Source organism: Nelumbo nucifera, chromosome 8 (genome assembly GCF_055504915.1).
Source record: "Nelumbo nucifera cultivar China Antique chromosome 8, China Antique-T2T, whole genome shotgun sequence".
In the NCBI taxonomy this organism is placed as follows: Eukaryota; Viridiplantae; Streptophyta; class Magnoliopsida; order Proteales; family Nelumbonaceae; genus Nelumbo; species Nelumbo nucifera.
Window position 1 is genome coordinate 39,246,537 of NC_142656.1, and position 6,233 is coordinate 39,252,769.

The 6,233-nt window shown below is 41.5% G+C and overlaps 1 non-coding gene across 1 annotated transcript; it reads left to right on the forward strand.

Annotated features, from left to right (window-relative positions):
* Window positions 1-5,553: 5,553 nt before the first annotated feature.
* Window positions 5,554-5,660, forward strand: LOC148789903 (small nucleolar RNA R71). The gene has a single exon (XR_016079912.1). It is a non-coding gene; the product is annotated as a small nucleolar RNA R71 (small nucleolar RNA).
* The last annotated feature ends 573 nt before the right edge of the window (window positions 5,661-6,233 follow it).

Genomic DNA, 6,233 nt, shown 5'->3' on the forward strand with positions numbered 1-6,233 from the left:
TGGATCTCTCATCCCTTCATGTACATCTTTTAGGCTTACCGTTAAATGGCCGCTTAGTCATCTTACCTTGGAGGCAAGACTCACAAGTGGGAAGTTTTTCTACGATTAGAAAATCCAAAGGACCATCCTTTACCAGTCTTGTGATTCGGTCAACACCGATATGGCCAAGTCGGTAATGCCACAGGCATGTGGGACTTACTGTATCACGAGTTCTTTTCTTGGGATTTTCGACCGACGTAGTTTCGGTGAAATTAGTTTCTAGAGAAGGATGTAGAACATAGAGACCGTTCTCCAGTTCCCCGCATGCGATGAATTTATTATTCCGTTTAACAGTAATCATATTACTAAAATAAACAGTATATCCATCAGCACACAGTTTAGAAACATAAATTAAATTTCTTCTCAAGTTCTGTAGATAAAGACAATCTTTAAGTACAAGTACTCCATCTCTAAAGACTAATTCTACGGTTCCTATTGCCGTAGCTGCAACACTTGCAGTCGTTCCCAAGAACAGCGTCACTTCTCCTTCACGCAGTCTTCTGCTAACTTTGAACCCCTGCAGTGAGTTACCCGCATGAGTTGAAGCCCCAGACTCAACACACCAAGACACAGAAGTCACTAACATATTAGTTTCTATGACACAAGTTTTGAAGTTACCTTTCTTAGATTCCAGGTAGGCAGGACAGTTCCTCTTCCAGTGGTCGGTCTGCTTGCAGAAGTGGCAGGCATCAGATGCCTTGTTCTTCTTCTGCTTCTTGGGCTTGGCAGCTTTCTTCTGGGGCTTCTTTGCCCTTCTCTTTTTCTTGCCCGATTTGTTAGCTTCAACAAGCATAACCACAATCTCATCCTTCTTAAGTAAGTCATCGGCCCTTTGCATCATATTGTTGAGTTCCTGGACGCTGACATTCAGCTTGTTCATATTATAGTTCATTATGAACGCATTGAAGGAAGAGGGCAAAGAATTTAGGATGGCATCTACTTGTGTTCCAAAATCTAGCCCGGATCCAAGGGCTTCGACTACGTTAATGTAGGCCATCATCCGAAGACAATGATCATGAACGTTTTGTCCTTTGAACATCTACGCGGTCATAAACAGTTTTAGGACCTTCTGTCGAGAAGAACAATTATGCTCTTCATACATTGTCTTTAGACTGTCCAATATGTCCTTGGCTAGTTCGATCTGATCGAACTGCCTCTGTATTGAGTTGTCCAGTGAGGAAATGACAAAGCAGCGGGCTAGGAAGTTCTTATCCTCCCAATCTTGGTACTCCCTCCTTCGGGCCTCAGAAGCCCTATCACCCGGACGCTCCGGGGCAAGATTTTTCACTACCTTATCTAACTTTTCAGAAGTTACGACCAACATAAGGTTTTTGTACCAGTCCGCATAGTTTGGGCCCATAAGCTTGTTATCGTCTAGAAGCTTTGCGAATCGACCGTTTTCCATTTTCTGGTAAAACAGCAAAACATAGTCCACAACCTTAGTTTGATTCATTTTACCGACATAGATATGGCTTTTAATCTATGTGCCATTCCCATTTGTTCATCTCTGAGATTTCTCTCCTATCTCAGTGACGGAGACATGAAATGTCTCTGGAAATGTGGGAAATCACATAGAGAGCGTGAAGCCAACTGTTTCAGCTACAAAACCCCACCATCTTTCTGTGATGGATCATATCCACTCACTGTATGAGTTTCCCTTTGGCCTCTGTCAAACAAGGTTCAGAGCCATTTTCAAGTAAACTTTTCTGTCCAGTGAGTGCTCACTCATCATGTTTAGGTTACGCCAAGGTACCGTGAGAGAGTTCCCATTTTCTGGCGAAGCCCCTTCTACATCGGTCTATGACGCCCCTATCATCTTATGAAACACTGACAGATCCAACAGCAAATGGATAGCCCAATTTTATGGTGCGTTTCCTCATTACTGAAGGACCCATCATTGTGCTAATGACGAAAGGCCTTTAGAGAGTCCATCACATGGGTCTCCCTATCACATGCACCCATATTTGCTGGAGAGAACAAAATTATGCCCTAGTTAAGTTTAGGTCAAACCAGAGTGGCTCCCCTGACTTTCATAAACTCAGATTTCTAGTGGGCCTTAATTGGCTAGGGTTTCCACACTTATCCCTTTTCAGGGTTGTGGGGCCCACCATGCAAGGAAGGGGTCATCCAATGACCTTAGGGGACAACATGGCAATGATGTGCATTCAGCCATGGTGTGCGTAAGAGCCACTAACGATTCATCATGAGCCAAGTGCTTATGGCTCATGGTCGCAGCACATCATACATCCACACATCACATGTAATGGAAGAATTGATCCAATCAAAATAACTACTGTAAATCCCATTAATCAGCCCAATTAAAATCCATAACATTAACAATTAATGTTGTCTAGGTATATGGTCTGAATCGCAGTTGGCAGTTCGGCCCATATAGCCTTTCTCACAAGAGTGGGCTTTTGCAGTTTTAACCCTTTAAAACTGGGCTTTACAGGTGGGCCGAATTAATCCCTGCAATTGAACATCAGATTTGAAACTACAAGTGTGAGAAAAATGGAATGAAAACAGTCTCCTTCGAACCCTAGATTCGGTCCAAACGATTTTGGTCCAATCTAGTCCGAAATTGTCCAAAACAGATTTTCAATTCAAGAGTTAATTCATGAAAGATCTGAAATTAATATTTTTTGATTTTAGACAACCATAAATCAAATATGGACTGTTCAGACCACCTGCAAAACAGAGGTTAATTACTAGGGTTGCAGTTTCATAAACTGCAAAACGCAAAATGCGATCTCTCCATCTACAAATCTCCAGCGCCGCCTTCTTCTTCAATCAAGAAAATAAAAATAGAAAACCTATTTCTATTAATTAATTACATCCTTGAATGAATCCTATACATTCAGTCTAGAAAAAAAATATATATTTTACAGACTGAATTGAATGAATAAAAAAAAAAAGGAATTGCGCAGACCATCTGCGCCAAATCTGCACTTCGATCTCGAGGTTCGAATAATCCATTAAATGAAAATTAATAAAGAACAGTTCTAAATAAACTTTAGATTTAATAAAAATTAATTTCAGACCAATCGCCCTCAACAAGAAACAATTTCTTGAAATAAAGAAAATAATCTGCGCAAATTTTGGTAGAACAACTTCCGCCCATCTGCGTAGGTTCAGATCTGATTTTCTTGGTTCAAGATTCAAACCTGGCTCTGATACTACTGAAAGAATGGTAGGATCCATCGTATGGATGCTAAAAAGGTTACAGAATGGGTGGGCGAATTTCAAAAATTTCCTACCTTCTTCCAACTGGGAATCATATTCCCTAAATTTAGAATACAATATTCAAGGATCCTACTTGAACCATAACCGAACCAGATCTGAACCAAAAGACAATGGAGGAATTATACCTGATAGAGAGAAGCAGTATCTCCCAAAGTTGGTGCTCACGCCCAAATAAGACACCAAGAACTGCTCCTGCTGAAGATGACACAGCAATCTATAGAATGGTACCAGCAGAGTGCATCCTACACACTGAATCCTTCACAAGAATCCTCTGGAAACACTGAGCACCAAATCTTTTCAGTTCCTTCTGCAAAACTGATATCAAGAACTGATTTCTTGATTTCTTTTCCCAAAGATCGAATCTTTTCAGAGAATGGCGGCAGCAGGAGGAGAACTCCTGAGATGAAGATGGCGAATGCTGCTTCTCTTCTCTCTGGAGTGTATGAGATCCTATCTCAATTCACAGGAAGATTTTCTTGCTTAGAAACCCTAGATCCGAATTTTGTTAATTCTCTTAGGATTTCTCCTCTTTCTTCTTGATTAAGAAATCTCCTAATTCTATTAGGAGTTATCCCAATCCAAATCTGCATCTGGATAGGGGATGATCTAAATCCTATCTGCAGATTAGGTTAGATAACTCCTGGTCTTATCAGGAGATTACCATATTCAAATCTGATTTGAATTTGGTCTCCTAGAGTGGATTAGGTTGAAGGGCCCAATCCTTTTGCTAACGAATCTCAGATCCGCCCCTTAAGTGGGTGATCATATCAGCCCAGTTCGAAATGGGCTTTTGGCCCATTTAATAATCAGTGCTCAATTTGTTTCCAATCTGCTGCCCAGTTGGGCTTCTTTGTATGGCGTGGGACCCAAGCATTGATCTACACATCAGCCACATGGGTTCGGCCCAGCCTTTATTACAAGGCCTAGCCAAATTCACTGAGAAGCCCAGTGAACCCCTGAGCCCATCACATGGACCCTATGGGCCCAACACTTACACTAAGTGGTCCCTAGGCCAAGCCAACTTATAAAAACCTAGGGACTGTGGGCACATGCAAGATTAGCCCATCAGGTATTATCCTAAATGGACTTACACTTAACCTCTCAGCCCATAATGATCAAGCATTGCCCGACAAGAGAGGACATCTCCCTTGGCTGCAAGGAACAGTACTGCACTCTCTTCTCACATGGATCCCGGGAATTAAAACCATTTGCAAACAACTTGAAAACGAAAATACCTATATATCATATATATATATATATATTATATATATATATATATATATATATATATATATATATATATATATATATATATATATATATAAATTTGCAATACAAAATTCCAATGATTGAAATCAACTGCCGGTAGTTTGGTTTCCATCAGGGAGAGTCCATTCCCGATCATTATCTTTGTCCGACAAAGGGGCTGATCCTGTCACTATGATCACCCACTCAAATGAATTCTCAGACTGTCCCAACATACCCAGGTTTTGACCCCCCGCTGAGGATCTCACTAATTGGCATATCAAAGACAGCCCAATCCGACACCTAGTGAAGTATCACAATCAAGTCTAGGGGCCTGGTGTAACTTTCCAGTTTTGCCCATCTGTCTCTAAGGTCCAAGGCAATACTAGAAATCTGGTATGGTTCAAGGATTCGAGTAATCCCATACTGTATGTGCCTTCAATCTTACTCTAGTGGTCGAGACAGGCCATCCCAACACTTGGTGGCACACCAGTATCAGCCTTGGCAGGATAAATCTCCCCAGAATTATCCAATGGCTGTGAACATTTAAAACTAACACAAGTCTCATTAAGTGTCTAGTTTTAGGGTCTTACGCAGAATCATACCATACAACATGAATCAAACATGCACTTTATTTATTTACATTAAATGTCAAAAGTACATCAAATCAGATTGAAGCTAAGGGCATACAAAACTGTCTAATAGATATAACGTCCCCCACACCATTCACAAGTCACAAACTGAACATGCATGGCTGCCATCTGCATCTCATCTATCTTTTTGCTGAGTGCACCTATTTGCGCAGATAGAGCTGCATATGTGTCCACATTATGAAGACCTTGCTGCCGCCTAACTTGTGCTCTCTTAGAGTGCCATTGGTAGTTGTTTGCAACCATCTCTTCTATGAGTGCATGGGCAACTTCAGGGGTCTTGTTGTTGATGGAACCCCCGGCTACTGCATCCATAATGGTCTTGTTGGTTTCGGTCAGCCCATTATAGAAGGTTTGCACTTGCAGACATATGGGAAGTTCATGATGAGGGACCTTCCTTAACAACTCCTTGTAACGCTCCCATGACTCATACAATGACTCCCCATCTTGCTGAAAGAAAGTGGTGATGTCATTCCTCATCTTTGCTGTCTTGAATGGAGGAAAATACTTGGAGAGGAATCGGCTAGCCATTTCATCCCATGTTGCTATAGATCCAACCGGCAAAGAATTCAGCCAAGTCTTGGCTTTGTCTTTCAATGAAATTGGGAATAACCTGAGCCTAACAGCATCATCACTCACCCCATTGTGCTTGAAAGTATCATAGATTTCCAAGAACTTGGCTATGTGAGTGTTCGGGTCTTCATGAGCCATGCCACAAAACTGAACCATGTTTTGTATCTTCTGAATTATGGCTGATTTGGTCTCAAAATTATTAGCAGCTATGGCTGGTCTCACAATGCTTGAAACAGACCCGGAAAGGGTTGGTTTGGCATAGTCCATCATAGTTCTTGGTTCGGCCATCTCTTTAGTTTCAGCTCTCACTTGTCTAGCAGCTCTAAGGCGGAAGCGGAGGGTTCTTTCAATCTCGGGATCGTAGGGGATTCCCTCCATTTCAGATCTTCTTGTCATAAACTGTACAAGTCAAAGTAATGTACACCAATCGAAAAAGTAATCTATCGAGCAAGAAAACTGTACACTACCGAAACAAGATCAGCA